This window comes from Saimiri boliviensis, chromosome 4 (assembly GCF_048565385.1).
Source record: "Saimiri boliviensis isolate mSaiBol1 chromosome 4, mSaiBol1.pri, whole genome shotgun sequence".
NCBI lineage: Eukaryota > Metazoa > Chordata > Mammalia > Primates > Cebidae > Saimiri > Saimiri boliviensis.
The window spans coordinates 45227584-45247946 of record NC_133452.1 but is presented as its reverse complement, the minus strand read 5'-3'; the positions used below and the strand labels follow the sequence as shown (position 1 = coordinate 45247946).

General features: G+C 36.5%; 1 protein-coding gene across 3 annotated transcripts in view; it reads left to right on the top strand.

Moving 5' to 3' along the window:
- Positions 1-20363, top strand: part of NKAIN2 (sodium/potassium transporting ATPase interacting 2) — a 1036037-nt gene that overhangs the window by 533054 nt on the left and 482620 nt on the right. The gene's annotated exons all lie outside the window — the stretch shown is intronic.

The following is a 20363-nucleotide window of genomic DNA, read 5'->3' as shown; positions in this document are numbered from 1 at the left end:
TTAAAGTTTTTTCTTTTAAATTGTTAAAATGTGTTATGTTTGATGATAATTTAGCTCTTCTGAGAGCAAGCTTTCTTACTATCCATATTTTTGTCTTATATAGTGGGCATTTAAATACAGATATTTAAATAATTAAAAGTATGGATTATTTTAGTTTTTTCTCTGTAACACTGAATTAATATTTAGATTTGAACACATGGTTCTCTCTTCAGGAGATTTCATTTCTCTACACTTCTCAGTGTACCAGAACCCTTGAGCCCAAAATACCAATATACGAATGTACTATTCAATGTATAATGCAATGTATGCATGTGATAGGTGACACCCAAAGGGTTCTCCTTGCTTGGTGCTCATACAGAGTCGATTTATCAAGACAGGAGAATATAGAGTTTATTCATGCAATGCTGGCTGAACAGAAGACTGGAGTTTTATTATTACTCAAATCAGTCTCTTCAAAAATTTAGAGACTGGGGTTTCTTAAAGACAGTTTGGTGGGTAGGGGGCCAGGTAGTGGAGAGTGCTGATTGGTCAGGCTGGAGATGAAATCATAGGGAGTTGAAGCTGTCAACTTGCACTGAGTCACTCGGTTCCTGGATGGAAACCACAAGACCAGATAAGCCAGTTAATAGATCTGGGTGGCACCAGCTGATCCAACAAATGCAAAGTGGGAAAAATACTTCAAACAGGAATCTTAGGTTTTATAATACTAATGTTATCTATTAGAGCAATTTGGGAGATTAGTGATCTTGTGATGTCTACCTGCATGACTCCTGAGCTGTAACTTCTAATTTGTGGCTAATTTGTTAGTTTTACAAAGGTATTCTGGACCCTAGGCAAGAAGAGGGTTTGCTTTGGAAAAGGGCTATTGTCATCTTTATTTCAAAATTAAACTGTGAAATGAGTTCATCCCAAAGTTAGTTGAGCTTATGCTCAGGAGTGAACAGCTTGAAAGTTAGAAGCAAGGTGGAGTCAGTTAGGTCAGATATTTTTCACTGTCATAATTTTCTCACTGTTATAATTTTCTCAAAGGTGGTTTCACTGAAAATTCACTAGATATAGTAAGAGTAAGTTTTTGCTCTTGGCAGTATCCAACCAAGACAGGTATTTAGAAGACAGGTATCACATGAAATATTGATAAATGCCTATCCTGTCACTTGTGTAGGCAGAAAAACATGCACCCAGTAAAAATTTAGGTAGAAATCTTTTTTATATGCAAGCAAATTGGGAAATTGTGTTGTAGCAATTTAAAATATTTAGAAACCTTTTATGACTCAACCTACACTTACAGTCTAATACCATACAAAAGACCCAAAAGAAATGAAAATTCTTTAAATACATTTGCCTAAAACTATATATATATATATATATATATATATATATATATATATACACACACACACATATATATACACACAGACATATATACGTATACACACACACACGTATAGACTTGTATCTGTATTTCAATATTTGGATATTTTTAAATCAAGCATAATGAATAGATCTTTTTTTATAAAGGTTCTATTGACAAATGTCTTATATTTCCCAATTCAGATATTTTACATATTTTAGAAGCTGTTTACATGATTCTTACAATTGCTTTGAATTTGAAATGAAAGCTGGGGATAGAACAGCTAAAATGAGATTAAAGCATCTTTGATGAAAGAAAACCAGTTATTTTTCCAATTCTAAAAGGGAAAAACTAGACATTATGCTTATTCAATCAAAATTTACAACTACCACACATCTAACATACCTTAGTAAATAATTATACAAATTTTTAAAATATCATTAACTTTCTATTTTTGAGTCTTTAAAAGTTTTTAATTTCTTTATTCTAATATTCTTAATATTCTCTATAATATTTATTCTTTCTCAAAACACAGATGTATTACATTTCCAGTAAGACATCTAACACTACGTATATTGTTTCTCCTTACTGGTTAAGTTGAATCTTGCCGGTTGGTTGGAACACACTTTATCTGGTTTTTGTTTGTCTCTTTGACTTACCTTTTGTGTGTGTGTGCTGTTCCTCATAGACTAAGATCTAAAATCTAATATTTATTTAGGGAGAACTATGATTGCTAAATTATTTCTCTAGTTGAATTTGTAGTCTTACTGAAGCAAAGCGTTGGATGTTTCTCTAAAAAACAGGAGACTCATAAAAAATATAAAATACCACTCATTCACTTTCAGATATTAAAGATGAACAAAATGAAACTAAAAAACTGTGTATAGGTTGTAGTGGCAGATACCTCTATTGTTCTCTGTTAACAGAATTCTAATTTGTTCCAGGTATTTAGATGAACAGCAGAGCTCTCAGGGAGATCAAATCATTCTGCAGGTCCAAGAGATGCATTACAATTAATTAAACAACCATAATAATCCCAAACTTTTTTGCCAGTGGTTTAATTTTGGGTAGGCTTGTTACAAATTTCAACTAATGAGAGATAAAAAGTCTCATGTGTGCCTCTCTAGGAACCGTTTTCTTTCCTGGAAGAATAGAGTGTTGCACAAGGAAAGGAACTCTTTCCTGCCTAGTGCCTTTTTGTGTGCTTAGTGTGTTACTTTGTGGTGATTTGAAAGAAAATCCCAGAAGTATAGATCTAGCGCTCCGACAGCATTGAGCCATGTAGCCAACAGCAGCCCATTTCCAGACTTTATAAATGAAAAAATATTTTAAACATAGTCTTTAAACCACCTGTAACTCGATATTTTCTTATGTGTAGCCAAAAACATTTCTATGATGCTAGCAGATTGGAACCCTGCTTTTGTGATAGTCATGGAGAGCTGATTGATAGATCTTTGAAATATATGTATATAAGCTTCTAAAATGGGGGGACATACAAGCTGCAAAGCTTTAATTCATATTAAGCATTTCTAGATGTAGAAATAAAATAAATTTTTTTAAATTTGAAACTTCTCTCTCTAAATGAGAATTTGCAATACAAAACAATACTCACCAGGTGTTGTGGCTCAAGCCTGTAATCCCAACATGTTGGGAGGCCCAGATAGACAGATCCCTTGAGCTCAGGAGTTTGAGACCAAACTGGATAAGATGGCAAGACCCTGTCTCTACAAAAATACAAAAATAATAATAATTAGCCAGGCATGGTTGTACACACCCGTAGTTCCAGCTGCTCAAGAGGCTGAGGTGGGAGGATCACTTAAGCCCAGAAGGTGGAGGTAACAGTGAGCTGAGATTGCTCTACTACACCCCAGCCTGGGTGAGAGAGTGAGACCCTGTCTCAAAAACCAAGACCAAACCAAACAAAAAAAAACAATAAATAAACTCAAGCACCTAGTTTAAAATTCTGTAAGAGAAATGCAAATTGAATGAGCATTGCCTCCTTGATTTGTCCACATTATCTACAATTGCTGAGCAATTAATTGGATCAGTGATGTGATCTCCAGAAGCTGCCTTTAGATGACTATGTAGAATATACAGACTCCTGGGAAACTCTAGTTGCCCTCTTGAGCAGGTTGAGCAGACAGACTATTTTTGATACATTAGCAAGCCTATCTTTTTGAAAAGAAATTGTGTACTATATAAGTTTTTCTGAGGAAAACTGTTCCCAGTAGTCTCACAGGTAATAGTTTACAGATGTGCTGGGATATTGAGCTCCTCATGAGGAACCAGGGGTGGCTAGAGTCCTTCCTTGGGTTAGTCACCTTCAGCTGCTGCAAGCTATCTTTTTTGTTTACCTTGGTGTGCCTTACAAACAGTATCATTGTCTATGAGTGCCGTGATTTTTTTCATGAAGCACGGTAGAAAAACTACAATTAAATGTATGGTAAATAATGCTTCTGTTTAAAATTAATTACTTAACACAAGGGGAATGGACTCAACACTTTTAGCTATCCCAGGATCCATCAGTTATTAAGAATTACAGATGCTTTTGAAGTGGTCAAAATGGTCATAAAAATCTAAGAATATAGCTAAAAGTGATGTTCTCCACTCACTTCTCAGGGCCAAATATAGCAGTATTCATTTATAGTATTACAAATTTGCCTGTGTTAGCTTGCAAAGGATAAGTATTTAAAAGTATAGTTTGGTATTTTTCACTAGTTTTTATGTTTTATTAACATTCAAATTTCTAATTTATTTGCATACATCTGTGGAAATGTTTCTATGTAACTCAATTTATAATTATAGGTGTTTAAAGTTCTTTCAGTGGCATGCTCCCAGCCTTAGGACTATAGGAATGTAAATGTCTTGGCATAAAATGCTTTGTACCAGTAAAGGGAAACAATTAGTCATATATAAGTGTTTTCATGCTGAATGAGCATTATTATTTTTTCAATCAAAGGGAATTATTTTTCATTTTTTGCTTCAAGAAAATGGAACACCTTTTGGATACTGCTTTTATTTGGAGTTTCATAGTACTTAAGAGTCATGTTTATATGTTCATTAAAATAATGCCTGTTGGATATCCTAGCATTCATAGTCTGTCTTAGAAATAGTGTTTAAACAAAGTATTTTCAGGCATGATTTCCAAAAGGGTTTACATATCTAACTAAACTAAACATTTTTATGCAAAATGTAAATTTCTAGGAATTGATCATAATATAAGCAAGAAAATTACAAAAAGTTAATGGAAAAGTAGTTGACTAACTCACAGTGCATGATTGAACTGACACATATAGAATACTTAGTGAGACATTTTAATCAATTGAAAAAAAATCAGGTAACAGAATATAGAGCAAGATTCCCATGTCATTTAAACATACATGAAACCATATAGTAATAAGAAAAAGAATGGGAATGTACACTAAAATGATATTGATGATTACATTAAATATGGTACTTTCTCAATTTCCCTTTCTGATGTTCAACATTTTAAATATTTTTTATAATAAGAGTGAAAGCAATAAATCTTATTTTAATGTGAATTAAACTTCCATAACCATTTAAAAACCTATGCAAATATAAAATCACAAGGAAGCTTGATCATATGACAGCAGCATTGGTTAAAAAAAATGAGAAGGTAGAAATCTGACTTCCTCTATGATCTGCAGCATAATCTATTAGAATTGGATTTCTGTCAGACTGTGGCTGATAACCTTATCAGAGCCTTTATCCCTGACAAACTAGACGTTATAATAATAGTGTTTTTATATAGGTATTTTTTTAAGGGACAGGTTTATATAGCTGGATTTGGATGTAACAGGATTTCTGAATTAGAACACAGGATTTACATCATAAAATAGACTGGCATTGGTCCTAAAGGATATAAGTTGCTTTCCTTGGGCCACTTTTGCTCTTCGTTTATCATAACAATAGGAAAAAAATAAGAAAGTGATGAGAATGCCTAAGCAGATTAAAAGCTCCTGTTTGAGATGAGAAAACTAAGCTAAAAATATAATAACCTTGTAAATATTGTACTACCATTTTTATCAGGGACCTTTGTTTTATGAGTATACATTTATATCAAAATATATTTATTGTTAATATTAAAACACCTAATTGTTAAAAATTCTAAATATTTTTCTTGCTAAAATAAGTCTTTTTGTTGTTTTTCCTTTTTCTTTTTTTTCGAGACAGAGTCTTGCTCTGTCACCCACGCTGGAGCTCAGTGGCATGATCTCAGCTCACTGCAACCTCCACCCCCCAGGTTCAAGAGATCCTCCCACCTCAGCCTCCTGAGTAGCTAGTATTACAGGAACACACCACTATGGCCAGAATTTTTTTTTATATTTTTTTGTAGGGATGGGGTTTCATCATATTGCCCAGGCTGGTCTTCAACTCAGCCTCCCAAAGTGCTGGGCATGAGCCACTATACCTGGCTAGAAGTTCTTTCTAAGACAAGATTTGTTAATATAGTGTTCCTTAGGAATGCTTCCATCATAATTCCTTATACCTGATTATATTATTGTAGGAAAAAACCAGGTTATTGTCAGAGGACCAGGATAATTTAGGCATTCAGACACATTATAAGGTGAGTAGGGCAGGGTTCTTGGATGAAAAGGAATAAAGGGAAACAGGAACTCTCAGTAAACCAAGAGAGTCCTGTTAGCAGATTTCAGGCATCACAGATTGAATTCCAGGTTACCACACAGAAAGAGGAGAGCCAGCCTCCTCCCGCCTGCCAAAGGCCCAAACTTCTCAAAGCTCCACTCCATCCTCCCAGTGCTCAGGCTGTGTGGATATTTTCCTGGGACCCCTTTTTACTTGATTGTCTCGTTATTACATTAAAATTAGCTGCCTGTATTGGTGAGCTGATACTAGTTTTGCATCCTAGTAGAAACAATCGTTCCTGAAAACATTCCAATAGATTGCATTAATTGTCAATCATTGATAAATATAAATCATGTTAGGAGAGTTGCTCAGTTGTGTCCTGTGATATTCCCATGTAGTATCTGTTGCAGTCACTTGCATCCAGCTGGTACTTAATAAATGTGAACGATTCAGGACTCACCTCTTCTAATTCAGTTCTTAAGGTGTATGGCAAGTAATTGAATTGTGTTTTCCTCTTTTATCTTGTAACAATAATTATGGTTTTAGAATTTAGAATAACAGTTTTCTAAATTGTGATAATTTTTTTTTTTAATTTTATTTTATTGCATTTTAGGTTTCGGGGTACATGTGATGAACATGCAAGATTGTTGCATAGGTACACACATGGCAGTGTGGTTTGCTGCCTTCCGTCCCCTCACCTGTATCTGTCATTTCTCCCCATGCTATCTCTTCCCACTTCCCCACCCCCGCCCCTCCCCCATTTCCCCCCAACGGACCCCAGTGTGTAGTGCTCCCCTCCCTGTGTCCATGTGTTCTCATTGTTCAACACCCGCCTATGAGCGAGAATATTCGGTGTTTGATTTTCTGCTCTTGTGTCAGTTTGCTGAGAATGATGGTTTCCAGGTTCATCCATGTCCCTACAAAGGACGTGAACTCATCCTTTTTGATGGCTGCGTAATATTCCATGGTGTATATGTACCACATTTTCCCTATCCAGTCTATCATCGTTGGGCAGTTGGGTTGGTTCCAGGTCTTTGCTATTGTAAACAGTGCTGCAATGAACATTCGTGTGCACGTGTCCTTGTAGTAGAATGATTTATAATCCTTTGGATATATACCCAGTAATGGGATTGCTGGGTCAAATGGGATTTCTATTTTTAGGTCCTTGAGGAATCGCCACACTGTCTTCCACAATGGTTGAACTAATTTACATTCCCACAGAAAGTCACTGTTACAATTTAGTCCATTCATGCATATATAAATACTCAAACCAGATATTTTATACCCCATTTTTGCGGTAAACAAAACAGATATAGTTTCTACCCTTGTGGAGCTTAAAATCCAACTGCAACCTAAATATATTAAAAGAAGTAAGAAAGGAGAAAGAAAATAATGAGAGAAGAATGAAATAAAGATATTTTTTCAGGGCTCATTGAAAAATCATTTTTAGACATAATTTTTTTTTTAATCACAAGTTTTTTTATTGCATTTTAGGTTTTGGGGTACACGTGAAGAACATGCAAGATTGTTGCATAGGTACACACATGGCAGTGTGATTTGCTGCCTTCCTCCCCATCACCTATATCTGGCATTTCTCCCCATTCTATGTCTCCCCAACTACCCACCCCCCACTGTCCCTCCCCTATTTCCCCCCGACAGACCCCAGTGTGTGATGCTCCCCTCCCTGTGTCCATGTGTTCTCATTGATCATCATACACGTATGAGTGAGAACATGCGGTGTTTGATTTTCTGCTCTTGTTTCAGTTTGCTGAGAATGATGGTTTCAGGGTTCATCCATGTCCCTATGAAGGACACAAGCTCATCATTTTTGATGGCTGCATAGTATTCCATGGTGTATATGTGCCACATTTTCCCTGCCCAGTCTATCATCAATGGGCATTTGGGTTGGTTCCAGGTCGTTGCTATTGTAAACAGTGCTGCAGTGAACATTCGTGTGCATGTGTCCTTATAGTAGAACGATTTATAATTCTTTGGATATATACCCAGTAATGGGATTGCTGGATCAAATAAAATTTCTATTTTTAGGTCCTTGAGGAATCGCACACTGTCTTACGCAGTGGTTTATACTCCCACCTAATTTACGCTCCCACCAACAGTGTAAAAGTGTTCCTATTTCTCCACATCCTCTCCAGCATCTGTTTTCTATAGATTTTTTAATGATCGCCTTTCTAACTGATGTGAGATGGTATATCAATGTAGTTTTGATTTGCCTTTCACTAATGACCAGTGATGATGAGCATTTTTTTGTATGTTTGTTGGCCAACAATGTTTTGTATGTTTGTTGGCCTCATGTATGTCTTCTTTTGTAAAGTGTCTGTTCATATCCTTTGCCCACTTTTGAATGGGCTTGTTTTTTTCTTGTAAATCTGTTTTAGTTCTTTGTAAATTCTGGATATCAGCCCTTTGTCAGATGGGTAGACTGCAAAATTTTTTTCCATTCTGTTGGTTGCCGATTCGCTTTAATGACTGTTTCTTTTGCTGTGCAAGTTAAAGTGAAACATAATTAGAAAAAAAAAATGTAGTTATTATTCAAGATTTCATTTAGCAATATTTTGCATTAGAAGTCTTCTAGTATTAAAAAAAAATCCCTGAATTGAAAATATATAGAAGTATTTACTTAAAAAATGGAATATTCTCTTTGAATACATCATTCCAATGTGTTTCTCTCTCCTTGGACAAAAAGGAAAAAGAAACAGGAAATTAGAAAGCCAGTTATATCATACATTTAAATCTCCATTTCAAGTCATGTTTGCTTCTGCAATTTAATGTTTCTTTCTGAAAGTGATTGTGAAATCACTGTGAATTTGTGAAAAAGATTTGAAAATTCATTTTTCTTAAATAATAGCCTCCTTATTCCAGAATAGCTCAAGAAGAGATTATTTTCAAATACAAGGCCTGGAGTTCAGTTTTCCTCAAAAAAAATTTATAAATGCAATATGATTCCAATAGAAATTAAAAAGCTATATGTACATATGTACATGAAAACCTGAAAAACTATGCTAAAATTCATATGCTTTGCATAAGTTAAATGTACTTTATATTTAAAAACTTTAATTTGAGGCAGCTTTATTGAAGACAGGGAAGTGGCAAAGCATTGGCAGTGTCATGAATGTAGGACGTGTTTATTTTCTAACAAAATGTTTATCAGCCTTTTAGTCTTATACTACCTTGGTCTCCCTTTCTAATTATTTTATAACCCATGACATATAATAGGGCCATGTCTCTGAGCCTAACAAGTATTTTGACCTTTCATGATTAACAGCCTTAACTGATTTTTACCTTATATAGCTAATTTGATTTAATCATTAGAGCCACAAATACAGCAAGGAAGCCATCAGGATTCAATTATATTTTTAGCTTATAGTTTTAACCATTTCACTGGATTCTCAAGTTCAATTAATCTCGTAAATGGTTCACCTGATGCTTCAGAAATCAATAATTAAAAGTGAATTTCATCATACAATATAATTTTTCTCTCATCACAGAAAATATCTCAGAGTTTCTATCTGAAACATAAAATATAAAATTTTCTTCACAAGAAAAAAATGAGGCTAAAGCCAAGATTAGTTTTATAACAGAAAACTACAAGTTAGGTTATATCTAGCAATTGTAATACTTTGTTATTATATTAGGTCATCTCTCCAGGGCAGAACATCTTTTCCAATTATACTCAAACTGAACGGTTGTCAATTATATCACATCAACTAGCTGTAGCAACTGGGAAGAAATTTGTAGCCATTTTATACTCTTAAGTAACTATGCTGAGTAATTTTAAGAGCAGGGTGAGCAATAAGATTTACTGGAAAAAATCATAAGCCAAATTGTAAGGCAATACAAAATCGTCCTCACTGTTGAGGCAACTAGGTAAAATACAATTACAGAATATTTGATGTAGAAAAGTGCCAGTTACTAAAGTGAGAAAAAAAATGTACAATAGAATAAAAAAGGAAAATAAGAGGCTTAAGATAGGAGGGATAAGAAAGGTAAGTTAAATGAGATAAATCAGACAAAGTCCTGCCTTTGGATAGTGTTGCTCAAGTAGCAGTTACCCTCTGTAGCAATCCACTAGTGTGGATTTCTGTGTTCATTAAAGGGGTTACACCACTGACAGTGATTTTGTTTTGGTAAATCTATATTGAAGTATAGTGCATTGTGAGACTAACTGGATTGTAATGAAGTATACAATTAAATGAAAATGATGCAAGTAAATGCAAAGATATGAAAGGAACATTTACTATATTCTTTATGTACATGTCTTTCCGGATTACTGTGGAGAAAGGAGGATAAAAAATTGTATTGTACTCCAAAATAATTGCCAATAAATACTGTCAAAAAGCAACTCATAGTTGGGCATGGTGGCACATGCCTGTAGTCCTAGCCAGTTAGGAGGCTGAGGCAGGAGGATCATGGAGTCCAGGAGTTCAAGGCTGCAGTGAGCCATGATAGCACCATTGCACTCCAGCCTGGGCAACAGAGTCAGATGCCTTATCTAAAAAGTAAAGAAGTGAATAAAGATATTTTTTTAAAAAGCAACTCATAAAGCAAGATATAGAAAATAATTATGTGTTGTGCTAAGTTAGAAATAATAAATTGTTATTTTAGTGAAGCCAAATGAAGAAAGTTTGGTTTCATGAAATACTATTTATCTATAAGTAATGGCATTAATATATCAAAAACTCCTTAATCTAGTGAATAATCTGTTGCATTAATTAAACAAGTCTGGTTTGCAAGTTCTATATGATGGAACAATGTTTTATATCAGTTAATATGAGAAGTTTGGAAGACTGAGGCAGGAAGATAGCTTGAGCCCAGAAGATTGAGACCAACATGGAGAAACTCTGTCTCTACAAAAAATACAACAAATTAACCAGGCATGCTGGTGCGTACCTGTACTCCCAGCTACCTAGGAGGCTGAGGTGGAAGAATTACCTGAAACCAGATAGTTGACACCGCAGTGATCTGAGATCGTGCCACTGCATTCCATCGGGGTGGCAGCGTGAGATCCCATTAAAAAAAATGATGTAGGAAGTATAATTTTTAATATCCTAATAAATAAAGATTTGAGGATTACTGCTATTTATTTATTCTTTTTTTTTTTTTTTTTTTTTTTTGAGTATTTTGAGATGGAGTCTCAGAATGAGAGTATATAACCTGTCCTGGGAAAAAGATTCTGCTGAGCTTAACAGAAGAGGTTAAGAAACACCTTCCAGAAGAGATGCATCAAGCTAAAAAATGAACTTAAAAGCATGTGGGGTTGAAAGGACTATCATGAGAGGGTCCTATAAATGAGGAAAGAGCAAGGTGTGAATTTTTTTTTAAGCCGTATTATAATCACTTCTTATTTCTATCGGTGATGAATTGGAGGTGATATGTGAGAGAGTTTCGTGAATAGACAGAGGGAGAGCACACAGCAATGTAAAAGGTGGCTAGATTCACTTCTACTGGCCAACCAGTGAGGCGTTTTTGTTACATGATCAGCTTGATAATATTTCAAAAAGTTGACTTGCCCTACATAGGAATTTGGTGTCTGGTGGCTCAGGGAACAACCAGAAGCATTTCAATGATGTAAATATTATGAGAAACAAGAACTGTAGAGGTATTAAGAGAGAAGAAGAAGAGACACCACTGAATAGCTCTTCTATTACATAGTATTTGACTGTAACAGAAGCACTGGCATATATATAGAACATAGCTAAACATCAAGTTTTAGGTGAAAAGAGAATGACTGAGAGATGGAAGTTACAGACATAGGTCACACAGTTGATAAGTGAAAGTAACCAATCCGAATTTTTGGCCTAGTGAACGCTGGTTGATTAAACTGCACTGTCTTTTTTTGTTGTTTACATTTTAGTCCTGTTTCAACACATATTTTTAAAAGTTTTATAACTATTACTGGATATTATATATGGAATTAGATCATGTGAAATTGACAAAGGTAGATGATTATATTTTTCTTTCTATATTTAGCAAAATTCAGATAATGAAGATGCCATTTATAAAAGTAAACAAAATGTCTAATGCACTTTGAGAAGTCAAGATGTCCATTTTCAAGAAATCCTCTGTGTTCTTCTGTTGTACTCTTTACTATCACAGTTTTTTTTTTTTTAATTTATTTATTTTACTTTAGGTGCATACTATATCTGGCATTTCTCCCCAAGTTATCCCTCCCCATCCTCCCCTCCCTCCCCACACCCCATGGTCTCTCCCCAGCCACCCCCCAACTGTCCCGTGTGTGATGCTCCTCTCCCTGAGTCCATGTGTTCTTGCTGTTTGACAACCACCTATGAGTGAGAATATACGGTGCTTGGCTTTCTGTTCTTGTGACAGTTTGCTGAGAATGATGGTTTCCAGATTCATCCAAGTCCCTACAAAGGACACAGACTCATCATTTTTTATGGCTGCGTAGTATTCCATGGTGTATATGTGCCACATTTTCTTTGTCCAGTCTATCATTGATGGGCATTTGGGTTGGTTCCAGGTCTTTGTTATTGTACACAGAGCTGCAATGAACATACGTGTGCATCTTTATAGTAGAAAAATTTATAGTTCTTTGGGTATATATCCAATAGTGGGATTGTTGGGTCAAATGGAATTTCTATTTCTAGATCCTTGAGAAATCGCCACATTGTCTTCCACAATGGTTGAACTAATTTACACTCCCACCAACTCTGTAAGAGTGTTCCTATTTCTCCACATCCTCTCCAGCATCTGTTGTCTCCCGATTTTTTAATGATTGCCATTTTAACTGGTGTGAGATGATACCTCAGTGTGGTTTTGATTTGCATTTCTCTAATGACCAGTGATGATGAGCATTTTTTCATATGTTTGTTGGCCTCATATATGTCCTCTTTTGAAAAGTTCCTTTTCATATCCTTGGCCCACTTTTGAATGGGGTTGTTTGTTTTTTTCTTGTATATCTGTTTTAGTTATTTGTAGATTCTGGGTATTAGCCCTTTGTCAGATGGGTAGGTTGCAAAAATTTTTTTTGCCATTCTGTTGGTTGCCAATTCACTCCAATGATGGTTTCTTTTGCTTTACAGAAGCTCTGGAGTTTAATTAGATCCCATTTGTCTATCTTGGCTTTTATTGCCATTGCTTTTGGTGTTTTAGTCATGAAATCCTTGCCTATGCCAATGTCCTGGATGGTTTTGCCTACGTTTTCTTCTAGTGTTTTTATGATGTTAGGTTTTATGTTTAAATATTTGATCCATCTGGAGTTAATTTTAGTGTAAGGTGACAGGTAGGGGTCCAGCTTCTGCTTCCTGCACATTGCTAACCAGTTTTCACAGCACCATTTATTAAACATTGAGTCCTTTCCCCATTGCTTGTTTTTGCTGGGTTTGTCAAAGATCAGATGGTTGTAGATGTGCAGTGTTTCTTCCGGAGTCTCTGTTTTGTTCCATTGGCCTATGCCTCTGTATTGGTACCAGTACCATGCTGTTTTGATTACTGTAGACTTGTAGTATAGTTTGAAGTCTGGCAGTGTGATGCCTCCAGCTTTGTTCTTTTTGCTTAGGATTGTCTTGGCTATGTGGGGTCTCTTGTGATTTCATATGAAGTTTAAAGAGTTTTTTTTTTTTTTTCATTTCTGTGAAGAAGGTCATTGGTAGCTTGATGGGGATAGCATTGAATCTATAGATCACTTTGGGCAGTATGGACATTTTCACGATATTTATTCTTCCTAACCATGAGCATGGAATGTTTCTCCAACTGTTTGTGTCCTCTCTTATTTCATTGAGCAATGGTTTGTAGTTCTCCTTGAAGAGATCCTTTACATCCTTTGTTAGTTGTATTCCTAGGTATTTTATTCTCTTTGTAGCGATTGTGAATGGATGTTCACTCTTGATTTGGCTCTGTTTGTTTGTTATTGGTATATAGGAATGCTTATGATTTTTTCACATTGATTTTGCATGCTGAGACTTTGCTGAAATTGCTTATCAGTTTGAGAAGATTTTGGGCTGAGATGATGGGGTCTTCTAGATATACAATCATGTCATCTGCAAATAGAGACAATCTGACTTCCTCCTTTCCTAATCGAATAGCCTTTATTTCTTTTTCTTGGCTGATTGCTCTGGCTAGAACTTCCAATACTATGTTGAATGGGAGTGGTGAGAGAGGGCATCCTTGTCTATGGCCTGATTTCAAAGGGAATTCTTCCAGCTTTTGCCCTTTCTGTATGATATTGGCTGTAGGTTTGTCATATATAGATTTTATCATTCTATGATACATTCATCAATATCTAGTTATTGAGAGTTTTTAGCATGAAGGGCTGTTGAATTTTATTGAAGGCCTTCTCTGCACCTATTGAGATAATCATGTGGCTTTTGTCTTTGGTTTCGTTTTTGTGATGGATTACATTTATGGATTTGCATATGTTGAACCAGCCTTACATCCCCATGATGAAGCCTACTTAGTCGTGATGGATAAGCTTCTTGATGTGCTGTTGGAATCTGTTTGCCAGTATTTTATTGAAGATTTTTGCATCGATGTTCATCATGGACATTGGCCTGAAGTTTTCTTTTTTAGTTGAGTCTCTGCCTGGTTTTGGCATCAGGATGATGTTGGTCTCATAAAATGAGTTAGGGAGAATTCCCTCCTTTTGTATTGTTTGATATAGTTTAAGAAGGAATGGAACCAGCTCCTCTTTGTATGTTTGATAGAGTTCGGCTGTGAACCCGTCTGGACTTGGACTTTTTTTTGGTAGGTAGGCTATTGATTGCTCCTCTACTTAAGCCCTTGCTATTGGTCTATTCAGGGTTTCAGCTTCCTCCTCGTTTAGTTTTGGTAGACTACAAGTGTCTAGGAATTTATCCATTTCTTCCTGGTTTACTGGTTTATGTGATTAGAGCTGTTTTTAGTAATCTCTGATAGTAGTTTGTATTTCTATGGGACCAGTGGTGATATCCTCTTTATCATTTTTTTAATTGCATCTATTTGATTCTTCTCCTTTTTGTTTTTATTAATCTGGCTAGCGGTCTATTTTGTGGATCTTTTCAAAAAAACAGCTCCTGGGTTTATTGATTTTTTGAAGAGTTTTTTTGTGTCTCTATCTCCTTCAGTACTGCTTTGATCTTAGTTATCTCTTGTCTTCTGCTAGCTTTTCAGTTTTTTTGATCTTACTCCTCTAGTTCTTTCAATTTTGATATAGGCTGTCGATTTTAGATCTTTTCTCTCTTCTCTGGTGGGCATTTATTGCTATAAATTTCCCTCTCGATACTGCTTTAAAGGTGTCCTGGAGATTCTGGTAAGTTGTGTCTTCATTCTGGTTGGTTTCCAAGAACATCTTTATTTCTGCCTTCATTTCATTGTTCATCCAGTCAACATTCAGAAGCAAGTTGTTTGGTTTCCAAGTTGTTGTGCGTTTTTGAGTGTGTTTCTTGATCCTGAGCTCTAGTCTGATTGTGCTGTGGTCTGATAGACTGTTTGTTATGATTTCTGTTCTTTTGCATTTGCTGAGGAGTGATTTGCTTCCAATGATGTGGTCAATTTTAGAGTAAGTGCAATGTGGTGCTGAGAAAAATGTATATTCTATGGAGTTGGGGTGGAGTGTTCTGTATATGTCTATTAGATCTGCTTGGTCCAGCTCTGCATTCAAGTCCTGGATATGCTTGTTAATTTTCTGTCTCATTGATCTGTCTAATATTGACAGTAGAGTATTGAAGTCTCCCAATATTATTGTGTGGGAGTCTAAATCTTGTTTTAGGTTGTTAAGAACTTTCTTTATGTATATGGGTGCTCCTGTGTTGGGGGTGTATATATTTAGGATAGTTAGCTCTTCCTGATGGATTGATCCTTTTACCATTATGTAATGTCCTTCTTTGTCTCTCTTGATCTTTGTTGGTTTGAAGTTCATTTTATCAGAGACTAGGATCGCAACCCCTGCTTTTTTTTTGTTCTCCATTTTCTTGGTAAATCTTATTTCATCCCTTTATTTTGAGTCTATGTGTGTCTTTGTATGTGAGATGGGTTTCTTGAATACAGCACACTGATGGGTTCTGACTTTTTATCCAATTTGCCAGTCTGTGTCTTTTGATTGGGGCGTTTAGGCCATTTACATTCAATGTTAATATTGTTAAGTGTGAATTTGATCCTGCCATTTTGGTACTGGCTGGTTTTCTTTCTCATTAGTTGACTCATTTTCTTCATTGCATTTTTGGTCTTTGCCAACTGGTTTGCTTTTGCAGTGACTGGTACTTGTTCCTTTCCATGCTTAGTGTTTCTTTCAGGAGCTCTTGTAGGGCTGGTCTGATGGTGACAAAATCTTTCAATAATTGCTTGTCCATGAAGGATTTTATTTCTCCTTCACTTATGAAGCTTAGTTTGGCTGGATATGAGATTCTGAGTTGAAAGTCCTTTTCTTTAAGGATGTTGAATATTGGCCCCCACTCTCTTCTGGCTCGTAGAGTTTCTGCTGAGAGATCTACTGGGAGTCTGATTGGCTTCCCTCTGTGGGTGATCTGACCTTTCTTTCTGGCTGCCCTTAGCATTTTTTCCTTCATTTCGACCCTGGTGAATCTGACCATTACATGCCTTGGGGTTGCTCTTCTTGAGGAATATCTTTGTGGGGTTCTTTGTATTTTTTGAATTTGAAATTTGGACTGCCTTGCTAGGCTTGGGAAATTCTCCTGGATAATATCCTGGAGTGTGTTTTCCAGCTTGGATTCAGTCTCCACATCATATTCAGGTACACTGATCAAGTGTAGGTTAGGTTTTTTCACATAATCCCATATTTCTTGGAGATTTTGTTTATTTCTTTTCACTCTTTTTTCTCTTGTATTGCCTTCTCTTTTTACTTCATTGAGTTGATCTTCAATCTCTGATATCCTTTCTTCTGCTTGATCGATTCAGCTATTAAAACTTGTGTTTGCTTCACGTAGTTCTCATGCTTTGTTCTTCAACTTCATCAAGTCATTTATGTTCTTTTCTAAGCTGGTTATTCTAGTTAGCATTTTGTCTAACCTTTTTTCAAAGTTTTTGGTTTCTTTGCATTGAATTAGAACGTGTCCTTTAGCTCTGAAAAGTTTGTTATTATCCACCTTCTGAATCCTGTTTCTGTCAATTCTTCACACTCCTTCTCAGTCAAGTTGTGATCCTGTGTTGTTAAAGAGTTGTGATCCCTTGAAGGAGAAGAGGTGTTCTGGTCTTTGATGGTTTCTCCTTTTTTGTGCTGGATTTTCCCCATCTTTGTGGATTACCTGGCTTTGGTGTCAGAGAGCTGGCTTGATGAGGTCACTTGTCTGCCTGTGGGGGCTCTACTGGGTTTCTAGGGACTCCTTCAGGTTACTAGGGAAGCTTCCTGTGTCTTTTTTGTTTATGCTGGGAGATTAGGCCCACCTCTTCCACTGATCTGTAAGTTCTTCTGGGTTGTCAAGAATGCCATCCCATTGCTACATAGGTTTCCTGTGTTTTTTTCTTAAAACATGTAGCCCAGAATGATGGTTTCCAGGTTCATCCATGTCCCTGCAAAGGACATGAACTCATCGTTTTTTATGACTGCATAGTATTCCATCGTGTATATGTGCCACATTTTCCCTGTCCAGTCTATCATCAGTGGGCATTTGGGTTGGTTCCAGGTCTTTGCTATTGTAAACAGTGCTGCAATGAACATTTGTGTGCATGTGTCCTTATAGTAGAATGATTTATAATCCTTTGGATATGTACCCAGTAATGGGATTGCTGGGTCAAATGGAATTTCTATTTCTAGGTCCTTGAGGAATCGCCACACTGTCTTCCACAGTGGTTGAACTAATTTACACTCCCACCAACAGTGTAAATGTGTTCCTATTTCTCCACATTCTCTCCAGCATCTGTTGTCTCCAGATTTTTTAATGATCGCCATTCTAACTGGCGTGAGATGGTGTCTCAGCAAACTGACACAAGAGCAGAAAATCAAACACCGCATGTTCTCACTCATAGGCGGGTGTTGAACAATGAGAACACATGGACACAGGGAGGGGAGCACTACACACTGGGGTCTGTTGGGGGGAAATAGGGGAGAGACGTTGAAGGGTGGGGAGTTGGGGAGAGATAGCATGGGGAGAAATGCCAGATAGAGGTGATGGGGAAGAAGGCAGCAAATCACACTGTCACGTGTATAACTATGCAACAATCTTGCATGTTCTTCACACGTATCCCAAAACCTAAAACACAATTTAAAAAAAAAATCATATAGCCCAGTCCCACCCCTCTAGTGGTGGGTTGTGCCCTTCCTCCACTGGGCTGGATCATTCAGGGTTCATCTCAGACTGTGGCACTGGCTATGCAAACCATTAGAGTCAGAGCTTCAGCCCACTGGGGTTTGTGGGGGAGGTTAGGGACCCACCCAGCCGTACCTTGCAGTCTCCCCCTTTCAGCTTTCTCTCTCTCTGGTCATGGGGTAGGGGACACCCAGCTGCTCCTGCTTACAGCTCCCTCTCTCTCCTGATGAGGGGAGGAGAGGATAGCTCAGTCTGCAGGCTCTTATTCAACTCCGCACTTGTAATTCCAGGCGCTTGACTGGCAAAGATCCCCTGTTCTGTTTATTGGTGAGGCTTTGGGGGAAGAGCTGTATCTAGACCGGAGTGCCAGAGGTGGAGCCTCCGACTTGCCTGTCAGGTGCACTTTCTAGGTGAAGCAGCACCCCTCCCTGCTTCGTTCTGCCCTGAGTGGGCTTTGCTCACCCTTGGACCAGACCCATTGAAATGTACCTGCTACCTCAGTTGGAGCTAGGAGATCTCGGTTTCTGCATCTCTCTCGCTGGGTGTTGTGCGCTGGAGTTGTGTCTAATCACCCATCTTGGATCCTCCCTCCTAATACCTACTAGCACGCTTTTTTTCAGTGTGAATTTTTAAAAAGTGGAACAAGAGGATATCATGTCACTTCCCTCCAAACAAATGCCAATTGTTCCCATCTTTTTATAGGTGAGTTCCAACGTCATTAATTTATGCTTCAAGATCCTCCATAATCATGATCGTGATCTTGCACATTGTTATCTTTCGAGCCATGTATTTCAGTTTATCTCCTGAGTCATCCTAGATTCCAGACACATATATTATTTGCTATTCCATATACATGGAAAGTTATTTCCAACCTCTGTGCCTCTTTGTATATTATCCCTTTATTCTTGAATACTTTTACCTTCCCCTAGGTGCTCTTCTTACCACCTATCATTTTTTTAAGAGTTAATTCAAATATCACCTCCTGCATGATGCCAAAGAAGGCTGAGACCTACTTAGTGCTGCAATAAACTTTGTTTCTCCTAATTTCATTTGAAATGACTCATATCTGATTATTTGCATATTTTCTCCAACATACAATAGTAAGCTCCTTAAAAGACTACTTTCTAGTTTTTGTTTATATTCCTAGGTTCCTAACTTAGTACTTTGGGCAAAATAGGTATTAAGACAATATTTTGTAAGTCAATGAATAAGTAGCAATATGGAGAAAATCTTATTATTTTCAGGTGCAGAACCCATTCTTCCCTCCCAGACCTGGTTTTTATTAGATTGTTATGATCATTCATGTAGTATGAGGAGTGAGAGCTCTATGTGAGGAGTAACAATAAATGATGACTCAACTGTTTTCTAAAGGAGATGGTTTCGTCTAACTGTTTAATGTGTGTGTTGCTCAATGGAGTATAATGTTTTGGCAAACTAAATGTTCCAAGACAAAATAAGTAATTTGAGAAGCCCTATGAGTTAAGGGCTGGGTTTAGAGACAGAATCAGGGAGCTAAGCAGGCTGTAGCAAGAGAGGAACTTCAGTTATAGAACAGAGACCTAAGGAGACATTTAAGTTTGTCTCAGTGATATAAGTGATTATAAGGGAGAAAGAAAGCATGACTGATTATAATGCTTTATCATGTCCTTTGTACAGTGATATTTTTTTTCCTGTATGATTTAAAATGGAGAGCTAAATAAATACCACTTACTAAAAGTCAAAGTAGCAGGATACTAAGATTTCAGCAATGGCTGATGAGCTAATGAAAACACTCTATTACACATATCAAATTCTCCTGAATTTTTTTCATCGGCAAGCATTCTTTCTGATATAGTATTTTAAAATATCAATGCTGAAGCTTTTTACTTTCATAAGCAAAATTATATTTTATGCTTATTAAATGTTATATGTGTTTATCTGTATTCATATTGTATATATGGCACTACTTCAATATTATACATTGAGAATATCATAAACAGTTGGAATCTTCATTTATATTTAGGTACATTTATGTGTATGTATAAATGTTAATTATACTTTTAGTTAAAAATCAAGCTGAAAAATTTATGTTTTAGCCACCAAAATTAATCTTATGGAAGCATATGAAAGATAATGGGTTACATGCAAATAAATAGCATATAAAGAATAAGAACACAGAACCTAAACTGTGACTCTGCCACTTAGAA